General features: G+C 43.5%; 1 protein-coding gene across 5 annotated transcripts in view; it reads right to left on the bottom strand.

Moving 5' to 3' along the window:
• The window catches only part of atp8b4 (ATPase phospholipid transporting 8B4), a 288525-nt gene that overhangs the window by 235129 nt on the left and 33119 nt on the right, over window positions 1–20277 (bottom strand). For 2 of the 5 annotated variants that reach the window (XM_080214349.1, XM_080214352.1), the window contains exons 1-2: window positions 11417–11529; window positions 5376–5458 (exon numbers count right to left, since the gene is read on the bottom strand). The gene's annotated coding sequence lies outside the window, so the exon portion shown is untranslated. Of the gene's footprint in view, window positions 1–5375; window positions 5459–10871; window positions 11013–11416; window positions 11530–20277 lie in introns of those variants that run through there. The other 3 variants (XM_080214353.1, XM_080214351.1, XM_080214350.1) reach the window with 2 other exon arrangements.

Genomic DNA, 20277 nt, shown 5'->3' with positions numbered 1-20277 from the left:
CCACAATGGTGGTGTCGTCAGCAAACTTGAAAATTGAGTTAGAGGGGAATTTGGCCACACAGTCAGAGGTGTATAAGTAGTACCAGAACGATAGGGAGTCGGATAGCTTGATCTTGGTTTCAGACAAAGTTTGGCACAACATCGAGGGCCAAAGAGCCTGTAGTTTGCTGTACTGATCTATGTTCTAAGTATGAAGGGTACTTTGAACGCAGCCTTGTGGGGCACCAGTATTGAGGATGATCGTGGAGGAGATGTTGCTACCTATCCTAACTGATTGTGGTCTGTGGGTTAAGAAGTTCAGGATCCAATTGGAGAGGGAGGAGCCAAGGCCCAGTCCACGAAGTTTGGAGATGAGTTTCGTAAGAATAATGGTGTTGAAGGCTGAATTGAAAACTGTAGGACACAATGTCCTTTGCATTGCCCATGTGCCTCATATTACAGACAGATTATCTGAACAGATTTGAAAGATTTGACAATGCAGCTTTGTCAGCAATATAATAGAATCATCTAGCAGGACAAGTAAAATGGGCAGTTCTACATAAGGAAAGACTAAGAGTCATCTCTCCCAAGATTCATATTTTGGGTTTAAGTAGCTGCCTGAGCACTTTTATCACTTTATCTCGACTCACAGGAGAATGGAACACAAAGCAATCAAAGATTTATACAAAGCTTGGTAGGTGCAAAGTTTGGGAATGAGGAGGACCTGCAATCTCAGTAAGTTAGTGGTCAAGACATTAGATAGAATTTTTGAGTCACCCACCAATCCCCTGCAACCACAACCACACTCAAAGAAGCCACAGCAGCGACAGTTCACCATAGGCACTGGCATGATCTTCCAGTCCTGTCTAAGCCTAAAACGTTTTAAATGGTTCACCCATCCCACCCACTAGGGGCTCGACTTTGGCGAGTCCGAAAACCCACTGAAACAAAGAGGGGTGAAAACGGAAAGTGCTGGACAGCAGGTCTGGCGGCCTTTACAGCAGGACAGAAAAGGCTAATATTTCAGATTGACAATCTTTCATCTGAACCATGGAATAGGTCGGATCCAGAGGTGCGGCTTTGAAAGCAAGTTTTAACCAATACCTGAAGAAATTTGCGCTGACCCCAAACACTTGCTGGAATTTTACCGGCTCGCCCTCCCAAGGTTTGTAAGATCCCGCCCGACGAGGCCAACGGAGAATGCTGTTCCGTGATCTTCGCCCACCCCAATTCTGTGGAGGGTGAGATGGTAAAATTCAGCCAACTCTGTTCCTCTCGCTACAGATGCTGTCAGACCTGCTGAGTACTTCCAGCATTTTCTGTTTTCGTTTCACATTTCCAGCACTGGTAATTGTATTGTTTTGTATCAGCGAAAAGGGAAGCTGCCAGAGACATTTTTGAATAGTGACACGCTTGAGAATGAGCTTTGTGCCCTTGTCGGGAACATGCCATATTCCATGGGGACTCAGGATCTCACACAAACCTGAAACTAATATCCACTTTACTGTTCATGTATCTCAAGTCACTTGGAGTAGTGAATTTTAGTGTTCTGATTTCCTCTCATTTGAGGCAACAATATTATAACTAAGTAACTGCAATGCTCCAACACCACAAAATATATCCTCAATTTACCAGCCAGTATGAAACAGAAAGCTATGTTGAGCTACCTGGGCTCAGAGGGCTGACCTACCAAAGACCCTGGCTTCGATTTTGATAGCTATGTTTTCAGAGGCTGTAAGCAGAGGCTCAGATTTCCCCAGTCAATACAAACTTATTTGAATTGTCGAAATAAAGTGTGCATTCCAAGGAAAATAACTAAACTCATAATAGCATGAAATGCCAACTTTCAAACAGGCTTAAATTTGCCCCTCAATTTTTTACTATTGATAAATTAGGAACATAATTTGCCCCACTAACGTAGAATTATTTGCAATCTTTGTTTCAATTAGAAGCATTTGGGAGTTCCACAAATAAATAATACTTTATGAATAATCTTAACATAAGTAAAAACCCATAAAATTTTAATACCGCAACTTAGTCAGAACCCCAACAGTGCAGGAGGCAGCCAGTTGGCCCATCTAGCCTGCACTGGCTATCCGACACAGCATCCCATTTAAGCCCTATCCCTACATCTACTCTGCTAATCCTCCTAACCAACACATTTTGGGACAATCCGGGGGCAATTTAGCATGGCCAATCCACCTAACCTGCAGCCTGTGGAAGGAAACTGGAGCACCCAGAGGAAACCCACGCAGACATGCAAACTCCACAGTGACCCGAGGCTGGAATTGAACCCGGGTCCCTGGTGCTGTGAGGCAGCAGTAACTGCTTATCACTTACACATAATTTAAACAGATTTAAAATAATGTACAATGCAACTTTGTCAGCAAGTAATAAAACAATCTGCAAAATGACTGCAAAAGAAATTGGTTTCCAGTTGACACTTATCAATCTCTTAGCTCATGATAATCTACAAAGATTGTCAGCTTTTTTTAGTCAGACTCACAGCTTGTTTATTCCATTTGCTATATTATTTGATGCGTTATTTTCACATGTATTGGGATACAGTGAAACATATCGTTTCTTGCATGGTATACAGACAGAATACATGGGTGGGGTGGGGGGGGAAGGAAAGGAAAGGATGCGGAATACAGTGTACAGTCACAGATAAAGTGAAGAAAAAGATCAGTTAATATGCGGTAGGTCCATTCAAAAATCTGATGGCAGCAGGGAAGAAGCTGTTCTTGAGTCGGTTGGTACGTGATCTCAGAATTTTGTATCCTTTCCATAAGGAAGAAGATGGAAGAGAGTATGTCCAGGATGCAAATAACCGATCAGTTAGAGTCATAGAGACTTACAGCATGGAAAAAGGCCCTTCGGCCCAACTTGTCCATGCCACCTTTTTTTTAAAAAACTCCAAGCTAATCCCAATTGCCTGCATTTAGCCCGTATCCCTCTATCCCCATTGTACCCATGTAACTGTCTAAATGCTTTTTAAAAGACAACACTGTACCTGCCTCTACCACTACCTCTGGCAGCTTGTTCCAGACACTCACCACCTCTGTGAAAAAACTGCCCTCTGGACACTTTTGTATCTCTCCCCTCTCACCTTAAACCTATGCCCTACCTTTGGGAAAAGATATTGACTATCTACCTGGTCTATGCCCCTCATTATTTTATAGACTTCTAAAAGGTCACCCCTCAGCCTCCTACGCTCCAGAGAAAAAAGTCCCAGTCTATCCAGCATCTCTTTACATCTCAATCCATCAAGTCCCAGTAGCATCCTGCCCTGGTTCAATCTACCAAAATGCATCACCTTGCATTTGTTTAAATTAAACTCCACCTGCCATTCGTCAGCCCACTGACCCAATTGATCAAGATCACATTGCAATTGGAGATAACTTTCTTCACTGTCCACTGTGCCATCAATCTTAGCGTCATCTGCGAACTTACTAACCATGCCTCCTATATTCTCATCCAAATCATTAATATAAATGACAAATAACAGTGGGCCCAGCACTCATCCCTGAGGCACACTGCTGGTCACAGGCCTCCAGTTTGAAAAACAACTCTCTACAACCACCCTCTGGCTTCTGTCAAGAAGCCAGTTTTGTATCCATTTAGATACCTCACCCTGGATCCTGTGAAATTTAACATTATGCAACAACTTACCATATGGTACCTTGTCAAAGGCCTTGCTAAAGTCCATCAACTGCACTGCCCTCATCTACCTTCTTGGTTATGCCTTCAAAACTCAATCAAATTTGTGAGGGAATTTGTGAGTTGAGAGGGAAAAACCTTAATTAAACAATTCCAAAATGTGCAATCTATTACCGGTGATGATGACTGCTTCATAAAGTTAAAAACGCTCTAAGAAATCCAAATGGATTTTAAGAACAAATGAAAACATGTTTTACAGTTTTCTGGATACCTAACATTTAAACAAGTAGTGCAAAAAGAGAGAGTCAGAGAAAATAACAAAACTTAGACTAATCAATGCGGTAATCAAAATTTTGACTTTGTCATCACACATGTTCTCCCATGTATTAACTTATCATTGAATGCAAGATACAACGAGCGCTTGGTGGGAAATTTTAACATATGGATAGTTGCAAACATTTTATTGCCAAATGAAAAATCTGAACATCTCAATCATAAAATTCCAAACAACACACAAGTTGTACACAATGAAATTTATCTTGGAGAGAATGAACATTTAGATTGTAATTATACTGCCAGTTCCCCTTTGATGCAAGAATTTTTCCCATCAATGTGAATGTGACAATAAAAGTCGGAAGTGACGTGATAATCTGAACCGGCTCCCCTTCTTTATTCAAGCCACTGGGCTTTTCGTAATAAGGTTAATTTACAGAGGATCCTTTCCCTCATGGACAGATTTTCCAAGTTCAAATATGATGATGTTTTAAAGGACTCCAATTTAATCGGGTTTTTTTGAATTGAAGAAAGACCGAGTTTATTAGTTACCAAAACGCAAGGAAAAAATATTGAGTCCAAAAATAACTTCTGTGGAATAATAGTAAATTGGAAGACTTTGCCTGGGGGAACATATCCTCTGAAAAAATCACCCTTCATCATTTTAAGTTCCCGTTGCATTGGAAAAACAGCCAGCATAGTAAAAGACCCCATGCACAAGTCTGAGGACATATACCAAATATTAAGAACAGCTCCTTCCCTGATGCCATCAGACTTTTGAACGGTCCTATCATTTATTTAAGCTGATCTTTCTCTTCACCCTGGCTATGACTGTAACATTATATTCTGCACCCTCTCTTTTCCTTCTCCCCTATGTACTCTACGAACAGTATGCTTTGTCTGTATAGCGCGCAAGAAACAATACTTTTCACTGTATCCCAATACATGTGACAATATTACATCAATGCAGTTCGAATACGATCCTGCTATTGAATCTCACTTCTGAGCAACATTTTACCATGAATAAATCCAAGATTTTCACTCCATTACCAGAATGCTGAAAAACCAATTGGAATTGTTTTCCTTAGAAATTCTTCCCAAAATTCATCCTAAATTGCTTTCTTTATCATTATAGTTTTCATCTCAGATTTGGCTTAACTTGTAGTCATTATAAAAGTATACAAGGATTTGGATACAAAGTCTCTCTCTCATTTACCTCGTTTTAAGACTCAGTTCATAACCTAATCTCATTGATACCAGCGTCACCAGTGTAAGAACAAGCCATTCAGTCTGTGCTGCTATTGGTATTCTGCATGAGCTTCCATCATAAAATTGAAAGCGACAGTTTTCAATTTTCTGCAGCGCAGCTCAAACCCTCACGTTTGAACCACTGTATTTAAAACATTGGGGAACAACATCTCTTTGCAAAGTAGGTGGAAGTTAGGACAAGCTCGGGAACTTACCTGAATAGAAGATAAAACTTTGCAATGATGACATGCCAATTGCCAGGAAGAGGCACTGGGTCAGCTCATCGACCGAGATGTTGCTGTGTGGGAGAAAAAGTAAACGTGTGAAGCAGCAGAAATCCTTTTACCTTAGAATTTAAAATCCTACGACTACACGGTTTAGATTTAAATAGTATTGTTTTCACGGTCTGGTCCGCATTTAAGTGGTCCCTGGAGTTGGGGCACGCGGAGTCTGATAGTACTTTTGAGGGATAAACTCAGCAGGTCTGGCAGTGACAGTGTAGACAGAAATAGGACAAAGGTTTCAAGTCCGTACGACGCTTCTCCAGAACTGGAGAGAATTCTGTACGGTTCTGTAGGAGAATCACACGATCTCGAAATGTTAACATTATTTCTCTCTCCACAGCTGCTGCCAGACCTGCTGGGTTTATCCAGCATTTACTCCTTTTTTTCAGATTTCCAGCATCCAGAGTATTTGGCTTCTATTTGAGGACTTCTGCGATTCGAGGCCACCACAGAAAGTGGAATGTTTAACGGACACCGGGAATAACACTGCCATTTAATTTCTTAATTTTCCCTTTGCTTTAGTCAAAGTCATTAAGATAGCATCTCCGAGCAGGTGATTGACGTGAATAACCCCAGTTGATTCCTGACCCACATTACGGCATTACACAGAGTCCTTGGCGCTGAAACTGCTGTTGCAGTGCGGTGTTAAGGAACCGATTAACCCTGAATCAACACAAGTGTGTTTATGCTGGAATCAGCACACAGTGTAAATGATTCATCTTACCCAGGAACACAAACTCAAGCAACCTCTACAACCAGCAATTAGAAACCTTCACACAAGGACAAGGTGGAGCACTGAGGTTAAACACATGCGTATCTTCTCCTTCAGGACATGGACAAAGCTGAGATCTGTTAGCTCGAAGGATTAATATCATAAAACCTCCAGAGAGTGGAAGGAGACCACTCAGCCCACACCGACAACCACCCCATCCAGGCTCCACACCCCCAATCCCACACATTTGGTCTGTCTAATCCCCACCAATGGGCAATTTAGCATGGCCAATCAACCTAACCCGCACATTTTTAAGTTTTTCTTTGCTTTAGTCAAAATCATTAAGATAACATCTCCAAGCAGGAGCCAGGGCTACTTGGTGGCACAGTGGTTAGTACGGCTGCCTCACAGTGCCAGGGATCCAGGTTCAATTCCGGCCACTGCCTCTGTGGAGTCAGCATGTTCTCCCCATGTCTGCATGGGCTTCTTCTGGGTGCTCCGGTTTCCTCCCACAGTACAAAGATGCATGTGTTAGGTTGATTGGCCATGCTGAATTGCCCCTAGTGTCGGGGGATTAGCAGGGTAAATATGTGGGGCTACAGGAATAAGGCCTAGGTTGGATTGTGGTCGGTGTGAACTCAATGGCCGAATGGCCTCCTTCTGCACAAGGACAAAATTTTTGGACTGTGGGAGGAAACCCATGCAGACACAGGGAGAACGTGCAAACAAACACCACACAGTCACCCGAGCTGGGAATCGAACCTGCGTTGCTGGTGCTGTGAGACGGCAGTGCTGACCAGTGCACCAACGTGCCGCACCCTTAAGAAATGCATATGAAAGACATTGCAAAATAAGGGAAAGTGAGGAAGTGATGCTTTAGTTGCACAGAGCCCTGCTCAGATACCAGACAAAGAAATATTCAGCTTTGGGCAAGGAACCTCTCAAAGAGATACACTGCCCTTGGAAGGGGTTCAGTGTTGACTTACTTGCACTTAAAATACAAGGACAAGTTTCATAAACTTGGCTTCTATTCGCTTGTGTTTCAAAGGTTGATGGATGGTCTACTTGAGGCATTTAAAATGTTAGAAGGATTAAGTAGGAAGAGACATAGAAGTAATTTATTCTGGGGGGTAATCCAGAATGGGGCTGGGCTAAGAGGTAATACCCTGGAAATTAGAGCTAAGCTACTCAGGCGTGAGTTCTGGAAGCACTTTTTTCACACTCTAACTCTCTCCCTCGAAAGACTGGCGAAGGGGTTCATCCAGTTTACTTTATAAACGACAGAACGAGGAATACATGATACTGACAGAGCAGGAAAATAAGACAGCGTGCAAAAAATATCTGGAAACTCACTTGACAAGTTGTGATGCAAGATTACATTATATATTTTACTTCACCCATTCTCATTAAATCCCGCATTCCCCAAAGAACAAGGTGTAGAGTCTGATCATCCACAGCATCTGTCACGCTATCCCTCCAGCTAACAGACGGTTAATTGTATCTGGAAAGATGGCAAGACATTGCTGTATCTGTGACCTCATTCTCCAGGGAATTTTTTCAGACAATAACACCTCCCAGGGGTGAGAGGACATTGTTAACACAATTAAATGGCATTCTTACACCTCATGGCAACATCTTGACCTTGCAATGTTCGTGAAGTCTTATTACACCCCCTGGATTTAGGTACTATCTGGTATTAATACAGAGCTAGAATCATACAATTCCAACAGTACAAATGAAGCCGTTCAGCCCATCAAATGTGTACTGACTCACTGATGTGGATATGCTGGCGTTGGACTGGGGTAAACACAGTAAAAAGTCTGACAACACCAGGTTTAAGTCCAACCGATTTATGCGATATTATCAAATAAATCGGTTGGACTTAAACCTGGTATTGTCAGACTTTTTACTGACTCACTGACAGAGTATCCTACACTCTCCCGCAACCTCTCCCTCGAACCGCACACATTTGCCACAGCTAATCCATCTAACCTAGATATGTAATTTAGCACGGCCAATGTACCTAAACTGTACATCTTCGGACTGTGGGAGGAAACCGGAGCACCGGAGGAAACCCACACAGAGACAGGGAGAACGTGCAAACTCCGCACAGATGGTTACCCAAGGCGGGAATCAAACGTGGGTCCTTGGAGTTGTGAGGCAGCAGCGCTAACCACTGCGCCACCAAACTAGCAATTTCTCGTCAACTTAAAAGGCCACAGGCGGGATTTTATGGCCTCGCTCATCCCACAACCATAAAATCCCACCCGAGCTCAATGGACCTTCCCGTTATCCACCCCCTCGCCCACTCTGATTCCCATGGTGGGCTGGGAGGTCAAACTCCAGCTTACATCCATGCATTATATTTCCAAAAATGTTCAACGAAAGATTGTTGATGTCAGTTATTGCGCAATAACAAATAAAGATTTTCACATATGCAGCAACCTTCAGCTACTTGTCAATTTCTATTGCCAAGATCAAATTCAATGAAATGGAAGTCCAGTGGATATAATCAGAAAATCTTGGAAGTAAAACAATGTTAACCATGTCTATTACACCGAAATTAAACTTTCAGTCATCTGCTAATTAGCTAGAAGAAAATCACCAGCAATTCTCATTAATCCACATAAATTTTGGCTTAATTTACATGACCCTCTCAAAAAGCACTGCCCAAGGAGAATTGGCCATCTTGCTTTAGTTTGAAACAAGGATAAGATGAAACCAAAAAATTGGGTTCCTAAACCGTACACCATGGACAAAACATGAGATATGTGATGGTATAATGTTGCACAGCTCAAACACTTGTTGTGAAGTCTGCTATCATGGGCTTTTATCTTGGTCTGAGCCTGAATTCCCATCACTCAGAAGAATTGGAATTCATTTGAGTTTGTTAATGATTTCTTTGCAGATCCAACCGGCAAAGAGCAGAGTGAGCAAGGGGCAAGAAACAAAGCAGGGAGAGCTGGAATCAGGGTGAAAAATACCACCCTGATTTTTTTCATCACAACAGCTTCGTGTTAACCTTTGAGCATCTGAACAAACATTGCCCATCCTAATGATGATGGGGTTATGTGTGTGTGTGGGAGGAGTGGGGGGGAAACGAGTGGGGTAGGGGGCGGGGTAACATACAACATCAGCAGTATTACCATGCTGAGGATTTGCGATACCATCAAAATAACCTCAGAATATTCAACAGAAGCTTTCAAAATGAAGTTGTATGAACACATGGAGGAAAAATAAATTGCACATTAACAGCAATAGAAGCAGGGAGTGGGGCTATTTGAACAACAACTTGCTATCTGCGCTGTCTCGTTCTATGACTCTACAAGAGATCTCAAGTGAAAGCTGTTTGAGTTATCGCTATTCCACGTTGCCTTGGAACATTTATTTGGATCACTATGTGTTTATCCCGGCATTAATAAACTATGTAATCTAAAACATCCCCAGCAACAAGCAGCAAAAGGAAATCCCAACATTGCGCACACGCAACTCAGTTTGAAAGTGAAGCTAATTGCCTCCAATGCCCCTCTCTGCCTAACCACGAGGAAAGAGATTGTAAACAAAAAAATTACACGTTATACACAACAGTTTACTTTGGTGAGTAGTGTAAGCCATCTGGGAGTTGAGATCACTTTAACAAAGTATTCAAATTCTGCACATGCTGTTTTTACTATAATCTGAATCCCCCCCCCCAATAAATTCTACCTTGTAAAAGATTGGGCTCATAAACATTTTAATATGTAGGAATCTCAGTGCTACAAAGCAAATCTTAATCCAGTGTACCTCTTCTCTTTGTTTGATCTTTACGTATTTTCTCATCAAATATGTATTTAAATCCCCTTCAAACACCATGACTGGTCATTTATGGCAGAGCATTTTGCGTTCCAATAGTTCAAATGGTATAAAAAATCTAATGTTCTCCTTTACACTAATCCTGAATGTACCCTTTATCATATAACATACCAGTTATACTATTGGGTTGTCTCCTGTTCTTCACACAGATAGATAGATTCCCTACAGTGCAGAAGGTGGCCATTCAGCCCATTGAGCCTGCACCAACAACAATCTCACCCATACACAATTGCCATAACTGTACATACTTATACCCTTCTAATCTCTCTGACACTAAGAGACAACTTAGCATGGCCAATCCACCTAACCTGCACATCTTTGGACTGGGAGAGGAAACCAGAGCACCCAGACAAAACCCATGCAGACAAGGCCGAAATTGGACCCGGGACTCTGACGCTGTGAGGCAACAGTGCTTATCGTTGTGCCAGCTTGCCACCAAAATGAATATGATCATAGCTTTATCTAGTTTCCAAGGAATGCATCATCCCTGGCACCACACTGGCAAACATCACCCCGGTGCTACACTGGCGAACATCACCCCTGGCGCATCACTGGCGAACATCATTTCATTGGCAAACTTGTGTGCAGTGCCAGCACAGATAGGTGGCCACAAACTCACTCTGCCACTCTAGGGGATGCCTTACCTTTCCTGAGGGCTGTTGTCACATGTACCATTGAGTTTTAAGAAAGTGGCATTGTGTTTGAAGTTCCAAAATTTGAAAAAAAAAGGAACATTTACATCCTCCAGCAGACCCGAGGAGTGACTGTACTAGCTGCAACACAAGAGAAATCCCCCTAAGGCAGTAACAGTGAAGTGGGTATTGTAGAGAGGAGACGGTTCCAACCAGTGATTACATATTTACCAAGAAGCTGCCGTTTAGAAACTGAAGCCTGTGCCGTACGAGGGTCCTACCGAACTTCCAGGATTTTCCGCTCATAAATAATCAGCCCTGTAACAGCATCTGTCTGTGTAACCCGGGTGGGCAGGGGCTGCTGATGGGTGAAAGATCTCAGTCATACACCCCGCCGCTCGCTGCAGAGCTTTGAGAATAGGACAAGTTCAAGGCTGGGGCTTCCAGTTTTACTGAGCGGATTTCCTGCCTTCCCCCGCCCTCCTAGCCCCGGGGGAGGGAGGGTGGGGGAGAGAGAAAAAAGGGGAAAAAAAAGCTTGGGAGCTCCTTCCTCCCAGCAGCAAACACACCTCCCCAGTAAAAGGACTCAGCCCCTGTCTCCTACCAGCAATTAGCGGAATCTTGGAGCCCAGTGAGATCGCAGAGAGGGGGTGGGGGGGGAGGAGAGACTCCGGCTACAGGAGGGATGGGGAGGGGGGAAGATGAGATTGGGAGAGACACGGAATTACCCAAGAAGACACACAATCCGGGGCTGAAATAGAAAGATTTGCCTGTACCTCCCCAGCGCACGGCCAGCTCTCGCCACAAGTTGCACTCCGGCGCTTGCAGCGTTTTGGAGTAGACTGGAGCAAACACTGACGTGTTCCACGGCAAACGTTTCCACGCATAGGAAGTGGCTTTGATCGCCAGAGATTGGAAAGACTTTCTCAGTGTAGGAGGATGTTCCTGATCCGCAACCCCACTGTACACGTCCCTCCCTCTCCACTCTTCACCTGGCCATTCCCTCCCCATGTTTAACATCTGTGACCAAGAACACACCCCCAGCCCAATTCAGGCATCTCCCACTCTCAATTCTGTTGACGTTTTTCTTATTAAGTGAGTGTGCCACATTGGATTATACATCACAAACAAGGGCATCCTGTTGAAACAATCCATGCCGGTATTTATGCTCCACACTCGAACCTCCCGGGAGGTTTTCTCGTCTAAATCCACCATATGGTAACCATCTATTCTCTCTCCCTTTCTCCCCATTCACGCCAGCCACTCCCTGTAGTAGAGTTCAACAGTCTTTGGGTAAGGAACTTTGGGCAGTGATCTAGTGCCACAGACCCAAATCACAATAATCTAACAAAAAATGTGTTTTTAAATAAAAAAGGATACAACTAACAACAGCCAGATGATACAAACATCAAAACGTAATCAAATTAAAGAAGGTATATCATTAAGAATTCTCACAACACCAGGTTAAAGTCCAACAGGTTTATTTGGTATCACAGGCTTTTGGAGTGTTGCCCCTTCATCAGGTGAGTCACCTGGTGAAGGAAAAGTACTCCAAAAGTTTGTAACACCAAATAAACCTGTTGGACTCTAACCTGGTGTTGTGAGACTTCTTACTGTGCCCCAGCACAATGCTAATGTCTCCACATTGTGTATATCATTCTGGCCATTGTTTCTCCAGTTCTGCCACCTGAGATAGCCTTAAGGGTACCTTGTTTGATGGGCTGATTGGCGTGTTCCCTGCTCCTATTTTCAATGTTTACCAGCAGACTTCTTCTCTGGGGCCACCTGAATGGCAGGAAAGGCATGGAGAAGGGGCAGACAGCCAGAGTGCTAATCCCCACAGATCATAGTTCAACATGGCTGGGCCAGATCCCCATCTTCGACCAAGACCCAACAGCTGACCCTCGAGGGGGTCTTCTGAACCTGTCCTGTCGGGTTCAGCAACAATTGAGTGCCTTCTAAACCCACGACCATTTCCACCTAGAATAACAAAGGGCAGCAGATACATAGGAACACCATCACCTGCAAATTCCCCTCCAGACCACTTACCTTCCTGATTTGGAAACATATTTCCATTCCTTCGCAGTCACTGGGTCAAAATCCTGGAATTCCTTTCCTAACAGCATTGTGGATCGGTCTTTTGGGTGGGCCAAACAAGTAAACCAACTTAAATTACGTTCGGACAAAGAAAAAGGGGGCAGCTCCCCAAAAGGAGGGGGAACGGCCCGAACAAAAAGAAAAGGTACAAAGGAAACTTAAAACACGTCAAATCAAAATGTGATTATCGGGGTCTATAAGGCACCTCAGCCCCTGCGGTGCCCAACGGGCACGGAAGGCCTCGACAGTGCCCGCGGACACCGCGTGCTCCCTCTCCAGGGACACCCGGCCGCGAACGTAGCCACGGTAGAGGGGCAGGCAGTCAGGACGGACAGCCCCGTCGATCGCCCGCTGCCTAGACCTGTTGATGGCGCGTTTCGCCAGGCCCAGGAGCAGGTTCACGAGGAGGTCGGCGTCCCGACCCTCCCCTCTCCGCACCGGGTGTCCGTAGATCAGGAGCGTGGGACTGAAATGCAAACAGAACATCAATAAAAGGTTCTTTAGAAAATCAAAAAGGAAGTGCAATCTATAACACAAAACGTAGACGTGGTCCACGGACTCCACAAGGCCACAGAAAGAGCAGTCTCGGGAGCCCGTGAACCAGTGAATCCTACTGTTGCACGGCACTGCCGCGTGCAACACCCTCCACCCCAGGTCCCCGAGGTAATTGGGGGAGATCCCTCCGTAGAGGGACCTCCATCGGGGACCTCCGCCGCCCGGCAGCAACAAGGCCCGCCAAGGTGTGTCCAGGCGACGGGCAAGGGCGCGGTAGTGGAAGGTGTGCAGCTGCAGCCCGTACAGGAAATGCCTCCGCGCGCTGGAAAAGGGCACGGAGGACATTCCCGTGAGGAATTGTGGATCAACCCACAGCACGTGGACTACAACGGTTCAAGAAGGCAGCTCACCGCCACCTTGTCAAGGGCAACCCGGAATGGGCAATAAATACTGGCCAGCCAGCGATGCCCATGTCCCACAAATGATTTTTTAAAAAATATTCTCTTGTGCTGAGTCAGAATATTTCAACTCAGGATAGATCGATGCTCATTGTAGATTGAGCTCCTTTAATCAGCTTAATTGGAATTCTCCTTGAAAGGTACTTTTTGATTTGATTTATTATCACATGTACTGGGCTACAGTGAATAAAATGTTGTTTCTCACATGCTATTCAGACAAAGCATACCATCCATAGAAAAGGAAAAGAAACTTCAGTGTTACAGTCATAGCTAGGGTGTAGAGAAAAATCAACTTAATGAGGTAGGCCCTTTCAAAAGGGCAGCACAGTGGTTAGCACTGCTGCCACTCCAGGCATCCAAGTTTGATTCCTAGCTTGGTTCACTGTCTGTGTAGTTTGCACATTCTCCCCATGTTTGTGTGGGTTTCCTCCCACAGTCCAAAGATGTGTGGGTTAGGTGCATTGGCTATGCTAAATTGCCCCTTAGTGTCCTGGGATGTGTAGGTTACAGGGATTAGCAGGGTAAATATGTGGGGCTATGGGGATCGGTCCTAGGTGGGATTGTTGTTGGTACAGACTCAGTGGGCTGAAATGCCCCCCTTATGCACTATAAGGATCAATGTTTTTAATGAAATGTTTGATGGCAGCAGGGAAGAAGCTATTCTTGAGTTCTGAAAGGGACATTCCATCCCACTCTAGACAATTAGCAGAATGAGCAAATGAACTTAATGCTTCATGTTGTAATTTCATAAAACCTTAGTTAGCCCACAGCTGGAATGTAGCATTCAATTCTGGTCTGTTTCTTCAGAAGGAACTCTTCAAAATGCAGTTAATGAAAATACAATAACACTTATTCCAACTTATAAATCAAAGAACAGGTTTAGTAAAGAAACATCATTACATCAAACATGTAGACTCACCCTACACCACACCAAACAATGTACCATAGTTCTTTATTTATAGTGAACTAGCTGGTCAGCTGACTATTATATCATTCTGTAATTGGTTCCATAGTTCACTGGTCAGCTGACCATTACATCTTGTTCCCATTGGTCACATTACATCCAATACGAAGTTGTTACTGGTTACATTCTAACAGTTGCCACACTACCAGAAGATGTGGAGGTTTGGAGAGGGTACAGAAAAGATTTACCAGGATGCTGTCTGGTATGGAGGGCATTAGCTACGAGGACAGATTGGAGAAAATTGGTTTGTTCTCACTGGAAAGACGGAGGTTGAGGGCAACCTGATAGAAGTCGATGAGAGGCATGGTCAGAAGCTTTTTCCCAAGGAGGAAGAGTCAATTACGGACTACACAAAGGTTGGTGGATTTGCAGATAGCGATGAGGACCGTTAGAGGATATAGATCAGTTGGAGACTTGGATGGAAAAATGGCTGATGGAGTTTAATCTGGACAAATGTGAGGTAATGCATTTTGGAAGGTCTAATACAGATAGGAAATATACAGTAAATGGCAAAACCCTTAGCAGTATTGATAGACAGAGGAACCTGGGTGTACAAGTCCACAGGAAAGTGGAAACACGGGTGGAGAAGGTAGTTAAGAAGGCATATGGCATACCTTGCCTTCATCAGCTAGGGCATTGAGGTTAAAAATTGGCAAGTAATGTCACAGCTTTATAGAACCTTAGTTAGGTCGCACTTGGAATATAGTGTTCAATTCTGGTTGCCACACTACCAGAAGGATGTGGAAGCTTTGGAGAGGGTACAGAAAAGATTTACCAGGATGTTGCCAGGTATGGAGGGCATTAGCTATGAGGAAAGGTTGGAAAACTTGGTTTGTTCTCACTGGAACGACAGAGGTTGAGGGGCAACCTGATAGAACTCTCGAAGATTATGAGGGACATGGACAGAATGGATGGTCAGAAGCTTTTTCCCAGGGTGGAAAAGTCAATTACTGGCAGGCATCGATTTAAGGTGCGAGAAGCAAGGTTTAAAGGAGCTGTATGAGGCAGGTTTTTTACACAGAGAGTGATGGGTGTGCCTGAAAATCGCTGCCGGGGAGGTAGTGGAAGTGGACACGATAATGACTTTTAAGGGGTGTCTTGACAAATATGGGAATAGAAGAAAATGGTCCCTGGAAGTGTAGGGGTTTTTAGTTAAGTTGGGTAGCATGGTTGGTGCAGGCTTGGAGGGCCGAAGGGCCTGTTCCTGTGCTGTAATTTTCTTTGTTCTTTTCTTCATTTGCAGTAGATGATGGTGAAAACAACACTGACCCAACCTTTTGTGGAGCTTCCTTAAAGAAAAAGGGTTTAGTTGGGTAGAGACTTTGCCCATAACAAAATTGTTTCAATCCTAAAAAAAAAATTTTTTAACTGATTAATTGAGATTAACTGGATGGTCAGCTTAGAGTGTCCCGCAGAGAATTCTCCTGCTGTGATGTCTAACATTTATCACTCAACTAAAATGACTAAAACACATTTGTTATCTCTTTGCTGGTTGCAACATGTTGCTGTGTGTAAAATTAAATGCCCACATAATAAAAGTGATGACAGTACGCTTTAAAAATATTTCGTTGGCTGAGATATGCTTCGGGACATTGTGACATCATAAAAGGTGCAACATGAAAGTTTATTTTCTTATTTCTCTGATGGAGTCAAAGAGTCATTGAGGTTTACAGCATGGAAGCAAGTCCTTTGGCCCAACTTGTCCATGCTGCCATTTTTTTTAAACTGTGAAGCTAGTCCCAATTGCTTGCATTTGGCCCATATCCCTCTATACCTATCTTACCCATGTAACTGTCTAAATGCTTTCCAAAAGTCAAAATTGTACCCACCTCTACTACTACTTCTGGCAGCTTGTTCCAAACACTCACCACCCTCTGTGTGAAAAAATTGCCCCTTTGGACACTTTTGTGTCTCTCCCTTCTCGCCTTAAACCTGGGGTTTCGCTCAGTGCTCTTGCACTGTGGGGGAAATGGGTCAGAGCTATGAAGGTCACCCAGTCTTTTTGCTGTAAAAGGCTTTTATGTTTGCTCTGGGCGTTTACTGTCCATTCGTAGCCGTAGCAATTATTTTATATATGAGTAGTTGTTTGTTGGCTATTTCACAGGCCATTTGGCCGTGCACTCTTATCACTTTTAGCATCTGATTGCTTTCTCGTCTGCCATGTCATCACAGACTTTCCCTATATTGTACTTGCCTCCCCTGCCATCCTTTCCCTGCCTCTGCCCTTGTTTAAATGTCAATATAGCTCGAATCTTTTCCTGTTCTGATGAAAGGTCATTGACCTGAAATATTGGATGAAATTTCCTGGCCATCGTGCCCTGCCGCCACTGTAAGCAAAGATGGAGAATTTGGCGCACTGTCAAACCCCTGTTCACTGCAGCAGGACCAGAAAACCCCACCAGGACCTGGACAATTCCTCCCGTTAACTTTGCTCCTCTCTCCACAGATACTGCCTGGCCCGCTGGATATTTCCAGCAATCCCTCTTTTTATTTCAGATTTTCAGTATCTCACCATTGCTGCCTCTCAGTGCCAGGGACCCGGGTTCAATTCCCACTTTGGGTCACTGTGTGGAGTTTGCACGTGCTCCCCACCTCTGCGTAGGTTTCCTCCGGGTGCTCCGGTTTGCTCCCACAGTCCAAAGATGTGCAGATTAGGTGGATTAGCCATGCTAAATTGTCCATTAGTGTCAGGGAGGTTAGCAGGATAAATGTGTGGGGTTACAGGGACAAAGCCTGGGTGGAATCATTGTCAATGCAGGGTCTATGGGCAGAATGGTCTCCTTCTGCACTGTAGGGATTCTATGAGCTAAGAATTTATCATTCTGGATAAGGCCATTTCTTAGTAATGGGCTGGTTCTCATATTTGAAGATTATTTCTTGGTTAAATAGGGTTGTTTCTTTATTATTTGAACGTTGGCTGCCACCCAGGCCCTGTCCCTGTAACCCACGTATTTACCCTGCTAACCTCCCTGACACTAATGGACAGTTTAGCACGGCCAATCCACCTAACCCGCACATCCTTAACTGTGGAAGGAAACTGGAGCATCCGCCGGAAACCCATGCAGAAAAAGGAACATTTGAATACACAAAGAGCTATCACCTATTGCACTTGCATTGGAATTGATAGAAGATATTGAAGAAACACAAGTCAGGGCATGATAACTCAATAATTCCAAAAATAAGAATGACTGTTTATATACATAGTAAGGAAGAGAAATATTTTGGTATGAAATTCTGTATGCAGTGTGGAAATACAGGCATCACAGTATTCCTTTAACATATTGCCTTTTAGATTCCTTCTGCCAATTTACATTCATGACTAGGATATCAGACAGACACACCAGCCCTGAAGTTACTATCTCTGTTACTCCACATCATGCTTCTGTGAGATACGAAATACAAGTCCAGAATGACTCACCATCCATTCATTCATTTATTCCCCATCACTGTGCATGAGCGCAGTATCTCCTGTTAGCAGAAAGGCTAAAATCAGCATTTGAACATGAATCAAAGACAGCTGACAGCAATGTTGAGCAGTTACACCTACCTAATTTTGTATGGGCTTATTCAGCACCACAATAGGACGAGACATCCGACTTTGATTTATTATACTTAGTTTTTCATCTCACCACTTTTCCGTATTTACAATAATCCTTCAGAATTATCAGTGAGATAAGAGATTTCAAAAAGACTCAACAAAGCATACATTTAATCAGAAAATAAGCTGTATGTGTCAGTTTCATTTTCTTTTGGATTTAGAATTGTCAATGCCACCTACGGTCCGCCCTATCACTCTTGTTGATACTATTATCTAATTCCTTCTCTGTGGTTTGTTGTTCTTACATTCCCTTTTTGCATGCTCTGGATTTATTCCTCCTTTGTATTTTATCGGTAGTCTGGCCCAGGTGTCACTTGCTTAACATTTTTGATGTTGATTTGATTTATTGTCACATGTATTGTTTCTTGTGCACTATACAGATGAATATACCATTCATAGAGTACATAGGCAAGAAGGAAAGGAGAGAGTACTGAATACAGTATTACAGTCATCGCTAGGGTGTAGAGAAAGATCAACTTATTATAAGTTGGTTCCTACAAAAGTCTGGCAACAGGGAAGAAGCTGTTCTTGAGTCGATTGGTACGTGGCCTCAGACTTTTATATCTTTTTTCCAATGGAAGAAGATAGAAAAGACTATGTCTGGGGTGTGTGGGTGTCTTTGGTTATGCTGGCTGCTTTTCCGAGGCAGCAGGAAGTGTAGACAAAGTCAATGAATGGGATGCTGGTTTGTGAGATGGACTGGGCTACGTTCACAACCCTTTGTAGTTTCTTATGATCTTGGTTAAAGAAGGAGCCATAACAATCTGTGGTACATCCAGAAAGAATGCTTTCTATGGTGCACCTATAAAAATTGGTGAGAACTATTCAAACTTTTATTTTGAACCAACTGCATCACTGGTAACAAATCACACTTTTAATGTTCCTTCATCCCTCATATCTGATGTTTGTTCTCCTCTTTTACCCTACATGTCACATTTATGACCACTGTCATACTTATTTCTGCTTTCTTTAGTAATCTCGCTGAACTGGAACTATTCTCTCTAAACATCTAAAAAAAACTTATTCCATGGAACTATTCAGAATTGTTGTCTATTTTATTACTGAATGATTTTGGTGTATCTTGTATTGAAATGATACAATTAGGTTCAACATGGTTCTCAAGGAGTGAAGTTCATAGCAATGTGTTGTAAAGTAAAAGATTTTGTGAAATGGTTCCTCTGGCACGCTACTTCAAGATGAGAAACTGGAAGTCATCTAAGCTTTCTTATGGACCTTTCAAACTTACTATGTCGAAAAGAATTATTAATTTGAGTATAATAGGTAGTGGATATATTGACCAATCCCTGCACCAACCCCTGAACACAGAGCTGAGAGAAGGTTAGAAGTCAAGTTCTGCCTGGCTAGGGTTTGAAGAACATGGCAACATATGGATTAGAGACATACATAGCGTAGAAGTATATTCTTCTCAATAATACGAGCCAATTCAGATGGATCAAATTTATGGGCGGCACAGTGGCACAGCGGTTAGCACTGCTGCCTCACAGCACCAGGGACCAGGGTTCAATTCCGGCCACGGGTGACTGCCTGTGTAGAGTTTGCACATTCTCTCTCTGCTATGTGGGTTTTGTCTGGGCGCTCCGGTCTTCTCCCACATGCCAGAGATGTGGTTGATGACTATGCTAAATTGGCTGTTAGTGTCATCGGGATTAGCAGAGTAAATATGTGAGTTTAGGGAGAGGGCTTGGGTGGAATTGTTGTTGGTGCAGGGCTGAATGGTCTCTTTCTACACTGAAGGAATTTTATGATTCCAGGATTCTATGAGTTCTCCTCCTTCAGGTACCATGCTCAAAGAGGGCGTTGGCAACCGTAGACTTCCATTACATGAGACCATGATTTTTCTGGGCAAAGTACTGCAGTGGTGTGTTGTTGCTTTCTGCAGTGTGATTGCCCAGGGAACTCTCACATTCTTTCCAACTTACCATCAAGCATATTGGAAGCATTTATAGGCTGACAATCAACCTGATTAACCACATTATGAACGTACCTCCTGTGGCCAGCCAGTGG

Source organism: Carcharhinus amblyrhynchos, chromosome 28 (genome assembly GCF_965287045.1).
Source record: "Carcharhinus amblyrhynchos chromosome 28, sCarAmb.v2.hapA, whole genome shotgun sequence".
Lineage (NCBI taxonomy): Eukaryota > Metazoa > Chordata > Chondrichthyes > Carcharhiniformes > Carcharhinidae > Carcharhinus > Carcharhinus amblyrhynchos.
Note: the sequence above shows the minus strand (reverse complement) of the source record. Positions and strands in the feature narration are given on the sequence as shown.